The sequence below is a fragment of the Geotrypetes seraphini genome, chromosome 3 (assembly GCF_902459505.1).
Source record: "Geotrypetes seraphini chromosome 3, aGeoSer1.1, whole genome shotgun sequence".
Taxonomy (NCBI): Eukaryota; Metazoa; Chordata; class Amphibia; order Gymnophiona; family Dermophiidae; genus Geotrypetes; species Geotrypetes seraphini.
Genome location: NC_047086.1, coordinates 380,065,068 through 380,088,181, shown reverse-complemented (window position 1 = coordinate 380,088,181; position 23,114 = coordinate 380,065,068). Strand labels below are relative to the sequence as shown.

The 23,114-nt window shown below is 44.2% G+C and overlaps 2 non-coding genes and 1 pseudogene across 2 annotated transcripts; 2 read left to right on the top strand and 1 right to left on the bottom strand.

The window, feature by feature from the left end:
- Positions 1–10,324: 10,324 nt before the first annotated feature.
- LOC117357295 lies at positions 10,325–11,196 on the top strand (annotated as a pseudogene).
- Positions 11,197–17,053: 5,857 nt separating this feature from the next.
- On the top strand, positions 17,054–17,125 carry TRNAP-CGG. Its single transcript has one exon. It is a non-coding gene; the product is annotated as a tRNA-Pro (tRNA).
- Positions 17,126–21,900: 4,775 nt separating this feature from the next.
- On the bottom strand, positions 21,901–21,972 carry TRNAP-CGG. The gene has a single exon. It is a non-coding gene; the product is annotated as a tRNA-Pro (tRNA).
- Between the last annotated feature and the right edge of the window lie 1,142 nt (positions 21,973–23,114).

Genomic DNA, 23,114 nt, shown 5'->3' with positions numbered 1-23,114 from the left:
AATGTTGAGAAGCACACAGTGTGCTTTGCATAGTTTAATTTTGTGGTTAACCATTGTGTGTTGTTAATAAGATTATATTGTGTGTATGTATGAAAAATGAATGGAAAAATGGTATTACAGTTAGTACTATTATTATGGGGTGGGGTCAGGGGTGAAGTTTGTGTGAGATCTGGGTTCTGGGGTGGAGCTTTTGGACCCCCAAAACAAAAAAGTGTTCTGCTGCCTATGATAGAAATGATTATTATTATTGTTAGTAGAAGTGGGTTCACTTTGCAACCACTGGGGAAAGGACATGCCATAACCCCTCCAGTGGTTAACTGCTGCTCATTCAGAGCACTTTTTTGTGCAGGCATGGGAGTTTCTTCTCATTTGATTATCGCTGCTGGATGTCCTAATTTGGAGTTCTCCCTAGTCCCCCACAAAACACGCCCACAAGAGTCTCCTTGCTATTTGGATATACTGCAGCATAAAACAATTTGGATGTTTTGGGCAGATGGACTTTTATGTGCTATTTAAAGATGTCCATGTGCTTTAAAAATTAACATCTTGTCCTGTCACACTGTATTTATTCAATTTTACTTTGTGCAGAACCCTAGGTGTTATTCTTTCACGGTAATCACAGAAAATGTTTCATAATGGCACAATGCTATGATGCTTGGATTCTTCAGATTTGAAATCAGAATGACCTAATCTCTCTTGATGGGTCATCAAACCAGCAATTCAGCTTCACTGAAAATGATTTTAACTGTACTTTATGCTTCTCAACCGTAATTTCTATCGTAATTGTTTTAAAGTGCACAGATGCTTGTCATCTTTGCATTGTATCTCTCCTGACTCCTGTTGGGCACTTGATCAACTAGGAGACAGAATCTAAAGGGTCTGGATATCTGATTGGATCCACAGAATTCATTTGCACAGGAAAGGGGAATCGAGATGCTGAATAATATAGCAGATGATGGTGGAAAAAGATCAATTCATTTCTCCATTCTATCTACCCTGTTTCCCTGAAAATAAGACCTATCCCGAAAATAAGCCCTAGCATGATTTTTTAAAGATGTTCCTAATTTAAGCCCTACCCCAAAAATAAGCCCTAGTTAAGATCGACCCCCGAAGCCCCCCCCGAATGTTCCTGACACTCATTGACTCCATCCCTGACACTAGTGCTGCCTGATTTGCTAAAAAAAAAAAAATCAGACTTGTCGATTAAGCAACTCCCACCCCTGCTGCTTTAGAAGGCCTCAGAACGGAAGTATGTCAGTCTCACGGTGGGAGGGTCGGTGGGGTTCTGCTTCACGAGTGGATGGGTGATAGGAATGATGCTGCACATGGGGGGGAATGATTGCTGTACATGAAAAAAAATAAGACATCCCCAAAAATAAGCCCTAGTGCATTTTTTGGACCCAAAATTAATATGACACTGTCTTATTTTTGGGGAAACACAGTAGTTATTCCTGTCCACTCTGCAAGTATATGCCCTAACTCAGTGGTCCCCAACCCTGTCCTGGAGAACCACCAGCCAGTCAGGTTTTCAGGATAGCCCTAATGAATATGCATGGGGTAAATTTGCATGTCTGTCACCTCCATTAAATGCAAATGCCTCTCACAGCTCAACTGACTGCACACGCCGACAGCCGCCTCAAGACGCCGCAGCCTGCACATGCCGAAAGCCGACGTGCGCGCCTCAATCGCCTGGTACTGGCCCGCTCCCGGCATCGCTGCCACTGCTGCCACCAACAGCTGCCGTGCGTGCCTCAATCCTACAGCTGCCTCAAGTTGTCCTGGTACTGGCCCGCTCCCGGGCATCGCTGCCGCCGCCACCATCCATGCTGGGCAGGAAGATGGACTCCATGAGAGGCCCGCGGGGCTGAAGCCGGTCAGCGTGGCTGGTGCTCGGGAGGAGGAGTCCTGGTGTCTTCTAGCGCGCATGCGCACTTTTGCTGGCCACGAACCTACAGATCAGGGATCACGGAACACGCCGGTAAGAGCGGCTCACAATAAAACACTCACAATAGTTAAAAACATCAACGGTTCAGAAACCAGCACTAACATCATCACTCTAAAACTCAATACCCATATTTCATATTGCAGGGATCTGACAGGGATCCTCCTAAACTTAGGCCCCGGGCACATGCCTAATTTGCATAAGCTTTCATCCCTTCCTGCTCCCATATTTCCCCATATACATTATTATGTGGTATGTGGTCTTTTCCTAAGTATCTGCTACAACAGGATCTTGCTTCTTAACTGAAGCAAGCTCTGTTAACAAGTACAAGCAGTCCCTGAGTTACAGACGCCCCTCTTAAGTACGACTCATACTTAAGAACACAGTTGCGACTTCATTTGATTTCACTGAGCAATATTTCCAGTGGCATAGACTCCTACACTTCTCCTGCAACAGATTCATCAATGATGCATGGCCACATTAAGAACAGTATGCAGTTGTGCATACTGTACCTTAGAGGTTAGGGACAGTCAGCTGGGAGCAGAGGTAAGCAGCAAGAATCTGAAAATCTACAAGTTCTGAGTTACATACAAATCTGACATAAGAACACAGAAACATGACGGCAGATAAAGGCCAAATGGCCCATCCAGTCGCCCCATCCACAGCATCCATTATCTCCTCCTCTCCCTATTGGCTAAGGCTTTTACAACTGCATTGTGAGGTCATAGAGCTTTATGATTATAAAAACATAGAAACATGATGGCACATAAAGGCCAAATGGTCCATCCAGTCTGCCCATCCGCAGTAACAATTATCTCTTCCTTTCTCTAAGAGATCCCACGTAACTATCACAGACTTGAAATCAGACAGTTTCTGTCTCCACCACCTCTACCGGGAGACTGTTCCACGCATCTACCACTCTTTCTGTAAAAAAGTATTTCCTTAGATTACTCCAGAGCCTTTCACCTCTTAACTTCATCTTACGCCTTCTCATTCCAGAGCTTTCTTTCAAATGAGAGAGACTCGACTCATGCACATTTACATCACGTAGAGAGCTATTCCTCAAGCTTACAGAGGCCGGGATTACACTCCATACAGTTCCCTCGCTTTTAGAAACATAGAAACATGATAGCAGATAAAGGCCAAATGGCCCATCCAGTCTGCCCATCCGCAGTAACCATTATCTCTTCCTCTCTCTAAGAGATTCCACATTACTATCCCAGGCTTTCTTGAAATCAGACAGTCTCTGTCTCCACCACCTCTACCGGGAGACTGTTCCACACATCTACCACCCTTTTTGTAAAAAATATTTCCTTAGATTACTCCTGAGCCTATTAAGTTCATCCTATGCCTTCTCAATTCAGAGCTTCCTTTCAAATGAAAGAGACTTGACTCATGCCCATTTAAGCCACATAGGCATTTAAACATCTTTTTCTCCACTTTTTGATGAAATGTTTATCTGGGGTGTTTAGCTCATCTCTGGTGAGTAATATATATATTTTTGAAGTTTTTGATTTAAACATCTCTATCATATCTCACCTCTCCCGCCTTTCCTCCAAAGTATACAGATTGAGATCTTTAAGTCTGTCCCCATACGCCTTATGATGAAGACCACATACCATTTTAGTAGCCTTCCTCTGGACCGACTCCATCCTTTTTATATTTTTTTCAAGGTGCGGCCTCCAGAATCGTTCATAATATTCTAAATGAGGTCTCACTAGAGTCTTATACAGGGGCATCAATACCTCCTTTTTCCTACTGGCCATACCTCTCCCTAGGCAACCTAGCATCTGTAAGGATGGCCTGGGCTGACAGCATCCTTCTAGCTTTCACTGTCACCTTTTCAACCTGTTTGGCCACCTTAAGATCATCACATACAATCACACCCATGTCCCACTCTTCTGCCGTGCACATAAGTTCTTCACCCCTTAAACTGCAGCCCAAATGCATGACCTTGCATTTCTTAACATTAAATTTTAGTTGCCAAATTTCAGATCATTCATCAAGCTTCACCAGGTCTTTCTTCATGTTATTCACACCATCCTGGGTGGATACTCTATTGCAAATTTTGGTATCATCCACAAAGAGGCAAATCTTACCCAACAGCCCTGCAGCAATATCGTTTATAACAATGTTAAAAAGAACAGGCCCAAGAACAGAACTTTGAGGAACACCACTGGTAACATCCCTTTCCTCAGAGTGACCTCTATTGATCACTACCTTCTGTCCCTTTCCACTCAACCAGTTCTTGACCCAGCCCATCACTTTGGGACCCATCCTGAGGGCACTCAGTTTATTTATTAGACATCTGTGTGGAACACTGTCAAAGGCTTTGCTAAAATCTAAATGCACCACATCTAGCGCACATCCTCTCTCTAGTTCTCTAGTCATCCAGTCAAAGAAATTGATCAGATTTGTCTGACAAGACCTACCTCTAGTGAATCCAGGTTTCCTCCCGTCCTGTAATCTACAGGATTCCAGAAACTTCACCATTCTCTGTTTTAAAAGCGTTACCATTAATTTGATTACCATAGAAGTCAGACTTACTGGCCTGTAATTCCCTACTTCTTCCTTACTTCCACTTTTGTGGAGAGGGACCACATCCATCCTTCTCCAGTCCTCCGGTACCACTCCCAACTCTAGAGACTCATTGAAAAGGTCAGTCAGCGGAGCCACCAGAACTTCCCTAAGTTCCTTCAGCACCCTCGGATGTACACCATCCGGCCCATTGCTTTGTCTACCTTTATTTTAGTTAGCACCTCATGAACATAACCCTCTGAAAATCAATCAGGGTCTACCAATCCCCCATCCCTATTTGTGTTTGTCTTCTGTGGTCCCGCTTCCGGTGCTTCAGTCGTGAACACAGAACAGAAATATTTGTTAAGCAATTCGGCCTTTTCTATATCAGCTTCTTCCTATTTCTCCCCTTCACCTTTGAGTCTCACAATGTCCCTTTTGCACTTCTTCCTATCACTAATATATCTAAAAAAATGTCTTGACTCCCCGTTTTAGAACAAGTTTAAAAACATAACTCGTTCTTAACCCGAGGACTGCCTTTAGTCTTTCCTAGTGTCCCGACATCCAGATTTACTCTACCCTTCCCCAGCCATCTGAAAGCAATGAAGAATGTGGGGGAGGATAAGTCTCTTGAAAAGGCTATGGTTGTCCTGGGCCCTGCATAGATCCTGGTTTTAGAAGTAATGTCCTACCAGTATATGGCCTGCATTTATTCAGGGACTCAAGCATTTTCCCTGTCTGTTCAAGTGGGCTCAATCTATCTAATGTACCTGGGGTAATGGGGGGATTAAGGCCCACATTCTGCAACCAGCACTTAAAGTTAGGCACCTATTTCAGAGGCGCCCAACTAGATTTAAATTGAATAACAAGCTCAATTAAACTTTTTAATCAGCACTGAATGAAACTTAGGCGATTCTGTAACAAGGCACCTCTAAAAATTTAGATGGCCTTCAAAAAAATAGGCGCTATGCATGTTAGGCGTGGGCGTGGCTACGTATTAGGCGCCCTCTTACCGAATTACTGCTCTTAAGCGTGCTTAAGCGCTCGCAAGGGCGCCTAACTTATACCTGTGCCTAGAGCTGCCCTATTTAATGGGCGCCTCCAAACTAGGTGCCTCTCAGCGTGATTCACTAAACAGTACCCAATTTGACTTGAATCGCGCTGAACAGTGCTTATATCGGCACCTAACTCTTGGGCGCTTCTTATAGAATTTGCCCTTAAGTGACTTACCCGGGGTCACAAGGAGCAGCGTGGGTTTGAACCCACAACCTCGGGGTGATGAGGCTGTAGCTTTAACCACTGCACCACTCTAGAAATCAAAATGTAGTAGAAGTGAGCCAGGTATAGGACAATCAAGCCATTGTGACAGCACTGATGAGGTTGGCTCTTAGGCATTGGTGGAATGAGGCATTATGACATCACATGCTATTAATTACTCAGCTTTCTATATTGTTCTCCCAAGGGTGCTCAGAATGGTTTACATGAATTTATTCAGGTACTCAAGCATTTTTTTCTGTTTGTCCCGGTGGGTTCACAATCTATCTAATGTACCTGGGGACAATGGGGGGATTAAGTGACTTGCCCAGGGTCACAAGGAACAGCATGGGTTTGAACCCACAATCCCAGGGTGCTGAGGCTGTAGCTTTAACCACTGCACCACACTCTCCCCCTCTCTTCCTGTAACAATCTTTGACTTCTTTAGACGGTGCATTGCCTGATGAAGCTTGCATCTTTAAACTTTCATCAGCCCTATAAAGCAAAACTATGTCGCTGATTTTCCATTAAAGTATAATAGACACAGAATACGTTTAGTATTACACAGTTCACAGAGGGTACAGTTGTCTGTGAAACATTTGCCAAAGTCCTTAAATAAATTCCAACTCAGAGAGCTGCTTCAGTAAATGACTCATGAAATATGAAGTCCACATAAAAAACTTCATAGTCGTATACAGGAAATGTGTGCTTTGCATTAGTATATCATTTGCTGGTGAGACTGCTTTTATGCCTGAACCCTCTTCCTTCTCTCCATTTCATATCACAAACCTCTCCATAACTGGGAATAATTACTTTTAGCTGTACATATAGGTTTGTATATCCACTGTGATCATTTGAATTGTTGGTGACACTAGCTTTTGCTGGTGTGTTTTTAATGCTATATCTAGATTGTGCATGTGATGCTTTTCATACTTTGTTCCTTTCTGGCTGCAGAAAAGGAAGTTTTCATTGACGTTTGACACTACTGCGAACAGTTTTTGAACACATTTATGCTACCAAGTCAAAGGATGCAGGAAATAAGCTCATAATGCACAAAGGCGGGACTGGAGTGACTCACTGCTGGAAGGGGAGCTGAGGGAATTAGCAGCGGGAGAAGGAAACTGAGTTTATTGCTGGAAAAATACAGAACACAAACAGTCCCTCCTATGGTCATTGCCAAAAGCAAGTTGGTTATCAAAGCACCTAATAATAATTTATTTTTGTATACCGCTATACCAAAAAGGTTCAAAGCGGTTCACAACAAGAAATGAATGCATGCAGTGTGGATAAAATAGCATGAAATAAAACAGATAAATGAAATTACAATAAAATTAAAATACATCAGTTAGGAAACATGGGTAAGTAGAACAGGAACACAATTAAGATGTGAACCTGTCAAACAGATGTGCATTAAGTAATTTTCTAAAATCAGAGTAAGAAGAAGCCTCTATCATTGGTTTTCCAAGCCACGTATTCAATTTAGCGGCCTGGAATGAAAAAATTCTGTCAAAGAACTTCTTATATTGACAGGATTTTGTAGAGGGATCATTAAATAGATTTATCCTATGTGTACTCAGTAGAATGTAATGTCACGGGATTCTTCCAGAAGGCAATAACTGTGTAAAGAATTACTATGATGTACACCAGTGGTCTCAAACCCTTTGCAGGGCCACATTTTGGGTTTCTAGGTAATTGGAGGGCCTCAGAAAAAATAGTTAATGTCTTATTAAAGAAATGACAATTTTGCATGACATAAAACTCTTTATAGTTTATAAATCTTTCCTTTTGGCTAAGTCTTAATAATAATATTGTAATTTATAGCTAAAGAGACATATGATCAAGAACCTGCTTTATTTTACTTTTGTGATTATGATAAACATACCGAGGGCCTCAAAATAGTACCTGGCGGGCCGCATGTGGCCCCCGGGCCGCGTATTTGAGACCACTGGTGTACACAGATGTGTTTAAATACGTGGAGCGGTGTAATAATAAACAAATGTCTAAATACGTTTTGAGCCTAAGGCGCTAGTCACCCAAAGTTGGCAGCGTTCAAAGTCCATTCTCGTAAAATACGTCCAAAATACAGTAAAACCTGGGATTGCAAGTAACTTGGTTTGCAAGTGTTTTGCAAGACAAGCAAAACATTTGTTTCAATTTTAACTTGATATACAAGCAATGTTTTACAATACAAGTACATACAGTATTCACGCGTCACATCATAACTGAGCCGATGGTTCTTCTCTCTATGACGCTGTGGAAGTGTAGTGACTGTTCTAAATAAGCGAGGTCTTGCAATACGAGCACATACAGTATACGCGTCACGTCAACACAACTGAGCCATTGGTTCTCTCTCTCTGACGCTGTGGGAGTGTAGTGACTGTTAAAACCGAGCGAGGTCTTGCAATACGAGTACATAAAGTATTTTGTATTAAAGTTTTTGGGTTGTGGAACGAATCGTCTGAGTTTCCGTTATTTCCTATGGGAAAATTTGCTTTGATATACGAGTGCTTTGGATTACAAGCATGCTTCTGGAATGAATTATGCTCGCAAACCAAGGTTTGACTGTATATATATTTTTTTCGAGAATCGTCTACTTCTACATTCAGCCGTTTGATCATCCAGACCACTATGTCGTCTATCTTTATACTCCATTCTCATCCCAAAAAATGTCTAAGCCTAAAATGCCTTTTGGACGTGGGAGGGACCAGCAAAGTGATGGACTGGACACCCAGACACGGCAACAGTGTAGTGGGTCACCTTACAGAGCACTGCTGCGAACTTCACAAAAAAGGTGCCACATAAACATCTCACCAGAACTCCCTTGCAGGTCATGGTGAGACCCCCAAAACACCCCTCAAAGCCTACTATACCTACCTATCTACCACCACAATAGCCCTTATGGCTGCAGGTGCCATCTATATAGCAGTACAGTAGAGTTCGGGGGGGGGGGGGTGGAGTTTGGTAGGTGAACATGTTCCACCATGAATGCAGTGGTTAGAGTGGCTTATGGGCCTGGGTCCTCCTCTCTATGGTTCACTAGCCCACCCCCCAGACTACTTAAGCTACCTCTGTGCAGCTCTACTAGGCTTTCTTATGCCAGGTGCTGATGTTCTGGAGGCAGGTTTGTACATTTTTATTTTGATTTTTATGGTGGGTGGGGAGGGGAGGGGGGATCAGTGATGGTGAGGGTGTGTGTGGGGGTCTGTACTTTGTCCCTGCAGTGGTTATTTGGTCATGTTGGATACCTTCGGGGCACTTAGACCTGTTTTTAGATTGCCTAAGCCACAACATATAAGTTCCGTCTAGGCAGTCTCGTTAAACTTTCAATTATCTCTGCAGGACGACTAAGTCTAGGTCGGCCCACATCCTACCTACCTCCCGACCTAACCACTCCTTCAAAAACGCCCCTTTTCACTATGGGCACACAGCGGCACTGAAAAGGCCTAAGCTGTTTTTAGATACATCTAAAACCCGTTTCGATTATCGGCACATGGACGACCTGTCTTTTTGATCGTCCCACTGCCGATTTAGGCGGGCTTTTAGATGTATTTGCATTTCAATTATGAACCCCATAGAATTTTATGTATTTATTTATGAAATTTCTAACCCACTTAAAACTAAGCAGTTTACAAAATACAAACATAATCATCACATAACATTTATCTGAGCTCCACAAAGAAAACCCTTAGGAGACTAAAACTGATCCAGAACACTGCCGTCCGCCTCATATTCGGCCTGAACAAATGGGACCACATCACACCTTTCTACCACCAACTGCATTGGCTCCCCTTCGAATCCAGAATCCTGTTCAAATTCGCCTGCTTCTGTTACAAAACTGTTTTTGGCCTATTACCTAGATACCTCAATCACCATTTCACTCTGAACCACACCAACAAGAAATCCCGCAGAATACAGCTGTTTGTCTTCCCATCCCTAAAATTATGTCATTTCAAAAGATTTCTCGACAAAACCTTTGCTTACCAGGCAGCCAAGCTGAACCCTTGGCTTGCCCAAATGATACTCGAGGCCCCCTCTTACCTTAGCTTCAGAAAACTTCTCAAAACGCACCTTTTCCGTGAACAGGCCTTTTAATCCCCCTTGCCCCCTATTTTCTCCCCTTTCCCTCTCTACCCCGCCCCTTCGGCTGTCCCTTCCCCCCCTCCCGATTTCATCTCTCTCTCGCTATATCATATCTTACAACCCATCCTCCTGTATTACCGTTTACCTCGACCTAATCTCTTCAAAAAAGTTCCCCCCCCCACTTCATTGCCTGTATCCTTGTCAAAATTTTGTACATCCGTGTGTTATCACGGACCTTAATTAATGGATGTAAACCGCCTAGAACTTTACGGGTATGGCGGTATACAAGAATAAAATTATTATTATTATTATTATTATAACATAGAAATAGACAAACTCATTTATAATACTCATAATTGATATCACAGATCATTAAGTGAAAAGCCTTCATAAACAAAGTTGTTTTCAGTACTTTCTTACATTTCTGGATGTCAGAAAGTAACTTCGAACTCTGGCTGGAGTCATGGAAACGGACGCGTCCGGCGGCTGGCGGTGACTCAGGGCCGAGGGTGGCAGCCTGTCACGTTGGCCATGAGCCTTTCGCAGCTGTCCCTGCCCGGCGAGCAGTACCTGGCCCAAAGACGTACATTGAGGATGCAGTGAGCCAATTGCTGGTGAATAAAGAGGAGGCCTGTCACTATGGCATCGCCAGGTTCATTACTGAATACTTTACAAGTGTGCATCAGGGAACTCGTGTCCTGTTCCAGGAGATTAATTTCATCCAAGCTACCCCACATAATCGGACATCCTTTCTGCGCAACTTCTGGAAGTGCTTCTGAACCATTGGCAAAAATGGAGACTTGTTGACAGTGAAGGAGTATCACTGCCTTCTACAGATGCTGTGCAAGGACTTTCCCCTGGATCTTACTCAGAAGGCAGCAAGAATTGTCTTGATGGATGATGCTATGGACTGCTTAATGTCCTTCTCGGACTTTCTCTTCGTATTTCAGATCCAGTTTTACTATTCTGAATTCTTGGAGAGTGCTGGCCCCATTTATCAGGATATGCTGACTGGCAAGAACCCCAAGACTGTAGTAGCGCAAACATCCTCCTCTGGGCAGCACCGCCAGCGGTCAACCCTGAGTGAGTGCAGCCTCCAAGATGGTGTGGATGCTCCAGTGTTCTATCAGTGTTTAGAAAGCCTGTGCGAGAGGTACAAACAAAGCTGTACCCCTCTTGCTTTTATTGGAGAGGCCCTCAGCAGTGTTCACAGGCTGACCTTCTATGGGTTTCTCATGGTCCTTTCAAAACATCATGGGATCAACAAAGCCATTGGGGCTTTGCCAGAGAGGGGTGTCACACCTGCGCTCCTGAGTGGTGTTGCAAGGCCACGGGATTGTGGCAAAATCTCTGGCCCGGCTTGTCCCTTACCACCAAGGGACCATTCAGGACTAGCCGAATAAGGGCATGCAAGTGAAGAGTCCGAGTCAGAATTCACCAAATACTAGCTTTATTTTGGCCACTAGCCTCATAAAGCAAAATGCAGGCTTCAGCCTGGCGGTTAAAAAAAAAACCCCATTCATTTCAGGAAATCATAAGCTTCTCATACGGAGACAAAACCCCAAACCAAGTGTCCAAGTTTGTAAGTAGAGAATTGAAACACAGTCCCCTGCTTCTGGACTTTCTTAGTAGCATGTAACACAGTCCTCTTCACCAGAGCATTTAGTTTCAAAATGTAGGCTTAGCACATTTACTTAGCTGTTTAATCCCCAGCAGCACTACCAGTCCGTGGCCAGGTAAAGAATGAAAGAAAAAAAAAAAACCATAACAAAACTCCAAGCAAACTGAGTAACAAGAGTAGGCAAGCATGTCACATGGCTTCACTCCAGCCTAACTTTTCCTTAAACAAGCTGTTCTATAAGCAGGCAATATATTCAGAAGCACAGGTATAGTATGGAAAACCTATCTCAGCCTAGCCTATGGAGAAGTTTTACTTTAGAGCCTTTGCTCTGGATAAGTGCAGGGTTCTCAGAACATTTCCTGCTGAAATGTTGCTGCCAATCAGTTTCCCTAGCCTCCTTAGGCTGGGGAGAGAAAATCTCCCTTTCTCTCTGGCTCTTGTCAGCTTCCGTTTCCCACAGTCCTGCTTGCCTCCCTACTGCTCTGCACTGCCTCATTTTAAGCTGTGGAGAGACACTCCCCCTGAGCCTAGGCGGGGGAAGGGCCTTCCACACACTGGCTTGTTCCATTTGGCTAAGTGCAGGTTCCTTTTCGAGCCCTGGCTCTTACAGGGACAGGCTGTTGGAAAGGTAGTAATCTCCTGGTAGGGCTAGGGACAGGTTTAGACTGAGTACAGCTTTCCAGCCTGTCCTTTTCCTGCCATTCCTCATTTGTTGCCAACTCTCTGTCTAAGTAGTAGTCAGCAATTCTACTTGATCAGCTCTCTTGCGCCGGGGTTTAGTGTATTTCCTCCCTATCTCTGGGACAAAACCCGAACCGGACTTGGGTTTTGTCATAGACAAAACCCGAAACGGACTCAGGTTTGTCACAGGGGGAAGTTGCTCTAGGACACCACCATGGCAAAACCCTGGAAAATTTAGTTGCCCAGATGTCTGAGAACTCTATCTCCAGTCCTGCAACAGGCCCACTGACTGTTCAGCTTCGAGCACTACCGTGCATCAGCTCCTCTCGGAAACCTCTCCAGCTATGGCCAAGAACAGACCTCAAGAGTGATGGCGCCACCAAAGAAAAAAACTCCTCAGAAAACTAAAGAAGCTTGACCCTTCTATATATACACATTATTTTGCATGAGTTTGGGCTAGAGCACGCTGCCTTCACTCTGCAATGTCCTGCCAGTGAATTAAAAATTCATCATTAGGTCGACAGTTTGTTGGGAGCATGATCTAGTGCAGGAGTAGGCCATTCCAGTCCTCGAGAGCCGAAGCCAGGTCAGAGTTTCAGGATATCCACAATTAATATGTATGAGATGGATTTGCATGCACTGCCTCCTTGAGATGCAAATCTATCTCATGCATATTTATTGTGGATATCCTGGCTCCGGTTCTCGAGGATCGGAATTGCCTACCCCTGATCTAGTAAAGTATGATTTATCTTGTACTGTAATGTGAAGCCTGACTGTTGTATAATAAATATCACAATTGGCACTCTCAAAAAACAAAACAAAACACAAGAAAGTAACTTCAATGGTCCTGTCAAATTATCCCATGATGATACACCTGCAATCGAAATGACAGAAGCTCGTCTGTTTGCAAAATGTACATGCCTCTGATTAATCCCTTCCTTTACAAAGCCGTGCTAGCATTTTTAGTACTGGCCACGGCTCGGATGCTTATAGGAATTCTATGAGCTTCGGAGCTGTTACCGTGGTGGCTGGTGCTAAAAACGCTAGCGCAGCTTTGTATTGGAAGGGGTAAATTAGTTAATCAGGGTGTGTCTCTGTCAATGTACTCTACGGCCACCCTTCCCTGCAAATGGTGTCGTTATCACTACCGGTCTCTGTTAACATTCGTTCTTTGACACTGGAATTTTCCAAAATATTTTTCTTCCCATCAGCATCTCCTTTTCACTGCTTGCCACTAGAAACTTGTGATAATGCACAACAATCTGACCTTCATGACCAGGATTTAGATTTGTTTGAATATTGGGACTTGCATAAATATGGCCCAGTATCAACACATGATCTCCTTATCGAACATAAGAATAGCTAGGGCAGGATTAATTCATCAAGGGCCCCTAGACACACAAGTACACTGGGCCCCCCTGCCCCGCTCCACCCCACCATACGCCCAGGCGGAAACAGGAAGCTGCGTCAGAGGGAAGCCTTGGGCAAGCAGCATCACTTGCACAATTACAGTTCCTGTTGCCTCTCTTACCCACGTTGCTTGCTTGTCTTACTTTCCGTGGGGGGGCCGTGTTGGCAACACGGGGGGGCCGTGTTGCCAATCGGGGGAGGGGGAGCCCGCGTTGCCGATCGATGCTGGAGGGGCCCATCGCCGTTTGGAAAAAAACAGTGTTGATGCCCTCCTTCATCGGGCCCCCGTGACCATTTTGGGCCCTAGGCATGTGCCTACTTGGCCTATTGGTTAATCCTGCCCTGAGAATAGCCTTACTGGGTCAGACCAATGGTCCGTCTAGCCCAGTAGCCCGTTCTCACGTTGGTCAATCCAGGTCACTAGTACCTGGCCAAAACCCAAAGAGTAGCAACATTCCATTCAGAATCCTAAAGAATAGCAAGATTCCAGAATCCCAAAGAGTAACGAAAGATTCCGGAACCCCAAAGAGTAGCAACATTCCACGCTACCAATCCAGGGCAAGCAGTGGCTTCCCCCATGTCTTTCTCAATAACAGACGATGGACTTTTCCTCCAGGAAATTGCGCAAACCTTTCTTAAAAATACAATCAGTCCCAAATCCGTATAACAAGCATTAGCAGCAGAGGGAGACAGAGAGGCCAGTAGCAAGCAAGGACAAATGTTAGCTTTATTATTTTAGACTCTGCCTAGCTTTAAACTCCGTGCCCTGTTTGCTGTACAAAGTTTCAGAACACATCTAGCCCTCCCAGCCTGAACCAAGTCATTCATTTATTCAAATTATTTAAGCAGTTCCTTGGCAATGTTGTTAAGGCTCTGGGAGAAATCACGATAAATGACTTCAAAATGGAAAATTTCCAAAGGAAAGGAATATGGGAAGCATCCTTTATGGGCTAGATATTTGTAGTTACGTATCTCTGGCAGACACTGTTGTTTTAAAATTGCACCATACCAAAATAGAATCTTCCATTTCAGGGAATTAGAAATAAAATTGTACAATATTTTATAAATGGCACATAGAAAGAAAGAATTGTGCCCTTTTAATATTGTTAAATAACTGTGGAAAAAGCTGAGTAATGATTGATAATTACCTATTGTGCTCATATGGTAGTTTATAGCTAACACATGCTTGCTCTGATAATTGTATTTTCATAGTGCATTAAAGGTCCCATTTAAGAGTCAAAATAAAAGCCTAACACCTTAGAAAATTCTAAAATTCCTTTTCTTGCACATTTCAGAAATTGCACATCTTCTGGTCAATAATTTAATTTTCTGCAACTCAAGCAAGGAAAAAAAAAAATAAAAAAATCACAAACCTTGGAGGTAACAATGTCTGGAAAACATTGTAGGACAGGGGTTCCCTTTTCAACTTCCAAAACATTCCCCTCACCACTCCATCCCTATACTTCTCTCTTTTCTTGTTCCCAATTTACCCCTCCCCCCCCTCTGAATTCCTAAACAAACCGTATTTTGCAATCCGGGACATATCTTCTAATATGCCCCTCTGAAAATTCCTAAACTGTATATTGTAATTTTTCGATGTATTTTTGTAATTCGCAACCTTTTCCTAGCAGGTCCTCTCGAAAATGCCTTAGCGGTACTGTACACTTTATACTTTCGCATTCTTAAAGTTGATGTACTCTGTATTTCCTCTAAATATCTGCATATTGTAACTCGCTGAATGTCCAGCTCTCTTGAATGTAAACCGCCTAGAAGTCGCAAGATTGTGGCGGTATAGAAAAATAAAGCTATTATTATTATTATTATTACTCTCCACCCCCCTCAGTCTCTCTCTCTCTTATCTCAGCCAGTAGCATCTTTTCCTTTCACTACCCTCTTCCCACTTCCTCCTTTTCCCAACCCTACTGCCCCTTTTTTCTCTTTCCCCCAGCCATACCAATGGCTGTCACTAGGAGGGAAGCCCAAGAGGTGGAGATCAGGAGTCAAAGGGAGTTACATGTTATAGGTAGAGAATGCAAAAAAAAAAAAACACAAAAAATGTAATCAGGGTATAATATTCAAAATGCAAGAAAGACAAGAGCTCAAGGTATCCTATAAATAGTCTTTCATTTTGGGTTGTACTTATAAACAAATGTATGAAAGTGAATCTTCACATATGCTCAGAAATAAAGAGCCCAGTGGAGACAAGCTCCATTTTAAAGCTCATGTGTCAATCATTGCATATGGCTTGTAGTTTTCCTATATTTTTGGTTTTATATATAGGGCTCCTTTTATGAAGGTGCGCTAGCGTTTTTTAGCACACGATTAGTGCATGCTCTAGCGCGCGTTAGCTGAAAAACTACCGTCTGCTTAAAAGGAGGCGGTAGCGGCTAGCGTGTGCAGCATTTTTGCATGCGCTCAGCGCGCGCTAAAACCACTAGCACACCTTGGTAAAAGGAGCCCATAATTTTTTTTTCTTATATGAAATAAACAGCGATGACAACAACCTTATGTCAAATGGTGGGTTTAGGGGGTGTCCCGACGTCGCCCCGTTTTGATCACTTCCTGGCCCTGTTTCGATCACTTCCTCAGTGGCCCCGAGGTGGGCAAATCCAGTCAATTGAGAAAGGTGACCACTCAAAATGAAAGACTATTTCCAGGATATGGGTAGAGAATGGGCAGGGAAGTGTTAAGATTGAGATTGGTGTACCACTGGAGACCGCGGGACCCACCACCATCCACTATGCGGAGACAAGAAGAATGGCCTTTTTCATAACATCCCCTCTCTCCAAAACTTACACACACACACACTGTAATATATAATTCTTCAATTAGGTGTCTTTAAAAGTTGTAAATACAATCCCAGTCCTTATGATCTGGCATGTCACAACCTCACGATGTCTTCCTCCACCACCCTGATGCCAGAACTATAGATAACCTTAACAGAAACACCGTTTATGTATGTTTTATTGTGAGCCGCTTAGGCTTTACGCGGATTTATAAATATTTTAAATAAATAATTGCTCCCTTTCCAGCACAGTCTCATTACCAGCCTCACTTTGCCCCCCCCCCCAACCCTCCACCTATGTTTCAAGTGTATTAAAAAATTTTATCCCAATTTCTAAGTGGTTTACATTATATAATTACATAAAAACAAGTATTATTTTGGGGTATAATAACATTAAAATCTCAATAAAAACACTAATAATATGAACAGACTCACTCAAACAGCAGGGTAGTAGAGCAGAAATACAATTCTTATAGGATAGGAGAAACATAAAAGGAAGGTACGGTAAGAGTGGGATGATAGCATTCTTCTGGTGGTTTTGACCTTAGAAGGACAGTTTTTATCCGAAAGCATCTTGGAATAGAAATGTTTTTAACTGCAGTGTAAATTGTCTACTGTACTGCTCTTCTTGTCCCCACAGCTGCTGTAATTCCTGGTTAGGACCTATGTCTCTTCTGCTGCTGATCTCACCTTACCAATCCATTGGGTGCTCACCATGCAGATTCATATCCTGCTCACTACGGGTCTACTCATTACTCTCAGTGGCTTGTTGGTCTAGTGGTATGATTCTCGCTTCGGGTGTGAGAGGTCCTGGGTTCAACTCCCAGACAAGCCCTGGCCTTTTCCCTTACTGCTCAATAGGGGGCTAAAAAAGGTTTGCACTAGTCAATCTTTTGGCCAGGTACTAGTGACCTGGATTGGCCACCGTGAGAACAGGCTACTGGGCTTGATAGACCATTGGTCTGACCCAGTATGGCTGTTCTTATGTTCTTCAGGCTCACCCTGCACTCTTACCCCCCTGATTCTATATAAGGTGCCCATATTTGAGCATGCTATCAAGTTGTGAGCGCAACTTAATTGTTCAATGAGTCATTAACTATCGTGAATTTGGTGCTAACAACTGTTACTGATGTTAACCAGCAACAATTAGAATGTTCACGCGCATCCGACTATACACTATTCTGTAAAGCAGAACGCCTAAATCCCAGAGCGCACGATAGAAAAGGAGGCATGGCCATGGGAGGGACATGGGTGGATCAAAGGCACTCCGAAAACTTGCATGCAGTGTAATGGAATAACAGGTTTCCATGCCTAGTTTGGGCTAGAGAGTTGCATGGGGACAGAAATCCCACCCGTCCCCGCCCGTCCCCGTCAGGATCCTCTCTGTCCCCACCCATCCCCATCAGGATCCTCTCTGCCCCCACCCGTCCCCGCCAGGATCCTCTCCGTCCCCACCCATCCCGTCAGGATACTCTCCATCCTCACCCGTCCCCGTCAGGATCCTCTCCGTCCCCACCTGTCCCCACCAGGGTCCTCTCCGTCCCCACCCATCCCCACCAGGATCCTCTCAGTCCCCACCCGTCCCCATCAGGATCCTCTCTGCCCCCACCCGTCCCCACCAGGATCCTCTCCGTCCCCACCCATCCCGTCAGGATACTCTCCATCCTCACCCGTCCCCGTCAGGATCCTCTCTGTCCCCACCTGTCCCTACCAAGGTCCTCTCCGTCCCCACCCATCCCCACCAGGATCCTCTCAGTCCCCACCCGTCCCCCTCAGGCTCCTCTCTGCCCCCACCCGTCCCCACCAGGATCCTCTCCGTCCCCACCCATCCCGTCAGGATACTCTCCATCCTCACCCGTCCCCGTCAGGATCCTCTCCGTCCCCACCTGTCCCCACCAGGGTCCTCTCCGTCCCCACCCATCCCCACCAGGATCCTCTCAGTCCCCACCCGTCCCCATCAGGATCCTCTCTGCCCCCACCCGTCCCCACCAGGATCCTCTCCGTCCCCACCCATCCCGTCAGGATACTCTCCATCCTCACCCGTCCCCGTCAGGATCCTCTCCGTCCCCACCTGTCCCTACCAAGGTCCTCTCCGTCCCCACCCATCCCCACCAGGATCCTCTCAGTCCCCACCCGTCCCCGTCAGGATCCTCTCCGTCCCCACCCATCCCCGCAAGTCCCCATAAAAAGCAGCAATTACTTCTGACAGGATCATCAATTCCACAATTTCTTTTGTGTTTGCGCTGCTGTTTTCCTTGTGGAATCTCTTTGGTGGAACCCTTTTTTAGTTTTCTGTTCAGGTAATTAATTTATAAACCCCCTCTTTTACTAAGGCTGACGTGTCCATTATATTATATGAATGAACCCTGCTTCCAAAGCCTTCCATCCCCGTGGAAGTCCCATGGGCCAGAGGGGGGTCCCCGTGGGAGACCCATGGGCAAGAGGAGGGTCCCCGTGGGAGTCCCGTGGGTTAGGGGGGATTCCTGGGGGACCCCCATGGGACCCTTGGGATTCCCGTAATCCCCATTCCCATGCAGACCTCTAGTTTGGGCACTGGGATTTATACCAGGTTTTAGCAGGCATAAGTCTGGCACCCAGAACTGGGTGTGGAGACTGCACTAAGAGCTATTCTATAAAGGGCGTATGCCCAGTTTCTCCCTTAATGCTTAGGGCTGAACAGCATAGCAACAGGCAGAGAACAAACTGATGCAAAGTTCAAATGATTTCTCCACAAGACCTCAAACACTCAAGACACTACTCTAATTTTTCCGTGTCCTTACTGGGGTAGTGTGTTCATCATTGGTCTTGTATAGGCATGAATCTGGTGTGTAGATTTAATAAAGAAGAGCACTTTGCATCAGTTTGTTCTCTGCGTGTTGCTATTATAATTGTTTTGAACAAATTGTTATTTTCCATATTCTGTTTACCTAGTAGCATGGAAACATGACGGCAGATAAAGGCCAAATGGCCCATCCAGTCTGCCCATCCGCAGTAATCATTATCTCTTCCTCTCTCTAAGAGATCCCACGTGCCTATCCCAGGCTTTCATGAAATCAGACACAGTCTCTGTCTCCACCACCTCTTCCGAGACACTATTCCATGCATCTACCACCCTTTCTGTAAAAAAGTATTTCCTCAGATTACTCCGGAGCCTTTCACCTCTTAACTTCATCCTATGCCCTCTCATTGCAGAGTTTCCTTTCAAATGATACTCAACTTATGTGCATTTACATTACTAGGTATTTAAACGTCTCTATCATATCTCCCCTCTCCCGCCTTTCCTCCAAAGTATACAGATTGAGATCTTTAAGTCTGTGCCCCATACGCCTTATCACGAAGACCATACACCATTTTAGTAGCCTTCCTCTGGACCAACTCCATCCTTTTTATATCTTTTTGAAGGTGAGGCCTCCAGAATTGTACACAATATTCTAAATGAGGTCTCATCAGAGTTTTATACAGGGGAATCAATATTTCCTTTTTCCTACTGGTCAAACCCCTTTCCTTTTTGCTTTGGGCAGTGAAGCCCATATTTATTTATTGGGAGTTATTAACTGCCTGTATGAAGAGATTCACCCAAGACAGTATACAGCAAGTACAGTTCAAAATAAAACTTCCAATTTAGTTAACAGCATAGCAATAGTATAATCTACTATAATAAAACCCTAAGCGCGCATGTGCACTCTTACTGGCGTGTTCCGTATGTCCGTGGTTCGTCACAAAGTCAGAGACAAGGCTTCCGATGCTGGTGGACCTCTTGAGAGAAGCTGCTGCCACGGCTTTGAACAGAAAAATAACATTTACATGGGAGCCAGCCTTCAAAGAAGCTTTGGATACAGGGCCGGATGCAAGAGGAGCTGCCACCGCGAAAAACTTTAGTAAGGGAGCTAGCCAGACCGCGAGTGTGGGGCCATTGTAAGCGCGGATTGCTCGAGGAGCCGCCGCTACCTGCGGCTTTGAAATTTGGCAAGGGAACCGGCCAGACAAGAAAATAAATGCTGCTGCCCTGCTGCACAGGGAATGGGGGGGGGGGAACTTCTAAAATGTAAGGTGACCCGGCCTACCAAAAGCCCCAATGGACAGTGGGGAAGGTACAAGTAAGGGAGAAGGACTACTACTGGACAGGGGGAGCAGGGAATGGGGGGGGAGGGGGTGGTACTGCTGGACAGGGAGGAGGTAAATGTAAGGGAGAAGGGCTGCTATCACCCGTTAATGTAACGGGCTAAAAAACTAGTGACCAAATATACACATAAATACAATAAACGAGGTCAGCTCAAAACCAGTACATTGAAAAACTTACCCCCTCTTTTACTAAGGTGCACTAACCGATTAGCGCGCGCTAAATGCTAACGCGTCCATAAACTAACGCGCACGCGTTACCATTTAGCATGCGCTAATTAGTTAGCGCACCGTAGTAAGAGAGGGCCTTAATAATAGGATTACTGTAACCCCACCCTCTTAAGAGCGACAGTCCTCACTTCTCCACTCTTGTAGTCGGCCAGAATTAGTATATGTAAGTGAGCAATATTTCTCAACAGAAGAAGGGAACAGGACATATATCTCACCCCAACCCAAAGTTTTCGGCTGATAACAAAAAAAACAATCGTTTGCAAAGATAAAATGTGAAATAAAGAAGTTGTAGCACTTTGTTTTGTACTGGCTGCTTTATTTGATTCAAATCTTGAAAAATACAATTGCAAGTCTGGTTGCCCTCCTTCTCCCCCCCCCCAACCCTGGTTTGTCTTGATAAAATGATGCATCCCGCATGTTCTTTCAAAGGAAGAAGATCTCTTCATTTTGGAGAGAGTTGATAATTCTAAATCCGTGATGTGCTTTCACAAACGTGAGTATGCTGCTTGTTGAAAGGTGCAATATGTCAGCAATAACGCCAAAGAAACGGACCATAACATCTCGCTGGCCTTCTGCTGGTGGATGTTCTGTTGGGCATTATGAAACAAGAGTAGCCCTAATGCTTTCTTGTATTGTATTGATTCATGTGGTATTCTCTTGTGCATCAATAGAAACAGCATTTTGCTCTGTTGTCTTTTATTTAATATAGCTTTACAGTACTTAATAGAAAAAAAAAAAAAAGAAGTTGTTTTATTATTTAAATTTTTAATAAAACAAAGATTTTGTATAAATGTATAAGAAAGCCAATTGGTTTTCTCATACAGCTAAACACACCCTCACTTAAGTTAAACATTATCAGATAAGTACACTTCCCCCTCCGTATTCGCGGTTTCATCAACCACGGTTTTGGTTATTCACGGTTTTTCGTTTGCAGGCTCCGCCCCCCCCCCCCAAATTACATCAGAGAACATCGCTGCACTTTCTTCACAGGAACAGGTCAGGTTATTTGCGGTTTTATTATATTCTCTAGGGTTTTGTTTTTTTAACAGAAAATATGGGCACCTTGTATAGAATCAGGGGGGTAAGAGTGCAGGGTGAGCCTGAAGAACATAAGAACAGCCATACTGGGTCAGACCAATGGTCTATCAAGTCCAGTAGCCTGTTCTCACGGTGGCCAATCCAGGTCACTAGTACCTGGCCAAAAGCTTGACTAGTGCAAACCTTTTTTTGCCCCCTACTGAGCAGTAAGGGAGAAGGCCAGGGCTTGTCTGGGAGTTGAACCCAGGACCTCTCACACCCGAAGCGAGAATCATACCACTAGACCAACAAGCCACTGAGAGTAATGAGTAGACCCGTAGTGAGCAGGATATGAATCTGCATGGTGAGAACCCAATGGATTGGTAGGGTGACCTATGAAAAGTTATTCATGGTTTTTTTGTATTCGCTGACTTGTTATTCCCCTATCACCGTGAATACGGAGGGGAAAGTGTATATATTTTTATTATTATTCTTTCAATGTGATGTAATCTTTTGAGTTAGGAAAATATCTGTTTTTTAAGAATATGATTCTTTGTGTACTTTTTGTCCTTACAGAAATCCTGTATAAGATGTCTTCAACTGGATTTCCTTGGACTCCATGACCAATCCAACAGGTAAGTATGCATTCTTCTTATTTCTGTCTTTGTTTCTTCTGTAGCCCAGCACAGTACTCCCCAAAAATTCACGGGGGTTCCATTCCAGGAACCCACAAGAATTTCAAAAAAACCGCAAATGCGGTTTTTCGTCTGTCAAAAGGCAGGGGAGGCAGGAGAGGGCAGCTGGAGAGGCAGGAGAGGGCAGCTGGAGCGCCAGTGGGTGAAGAAAATCACTCGCGGTCTGCTCCGACTGCCTTTTCCTGTAGTACAGTCGTGCTACACCAATCAGGAGCTGCTTTGACACGCAGCTCCTGATCGGTGCAGCCTGACTTTACTACAGGAAGAGGCAGTCGGAGCAGACCGTGAATGATTGAGTCTGCGAACTGCGAATTTGCGGGAGAACACTGTAGTTTGTTGGGTACCAGCGCTCTTCTTGTTGATGATGTCAGGGATAATGTACCTAATACCTGACTTTTTTAAAAAAAAACCTCAATAAAGCAAAGCCTTATCTTTAAGGGCTTCTATGAATGGAAAATATTGTACCATTTTACTGAAACTAGATATAAATAAATCAATAGATAATTAGTTTTCCCTATAATTTGCTCCACCCAAGCCTTTTAAAAACTTCTTTATTACTTCTGATTATTTTCTCAATCACCATAAATATAGTATGAATAAGTAAATATACTGATCAACAACGACTTTTCTTACTAGTCAATTTACCCTGACACTTTATAATTCTCATCAGACTTAACTTACTTTAGAACCCAAAGTAAAATCCACTTTATGTTCAAATCTATTTTATTAAGCAACAGTAAATACAACAGCCATAACAACCAT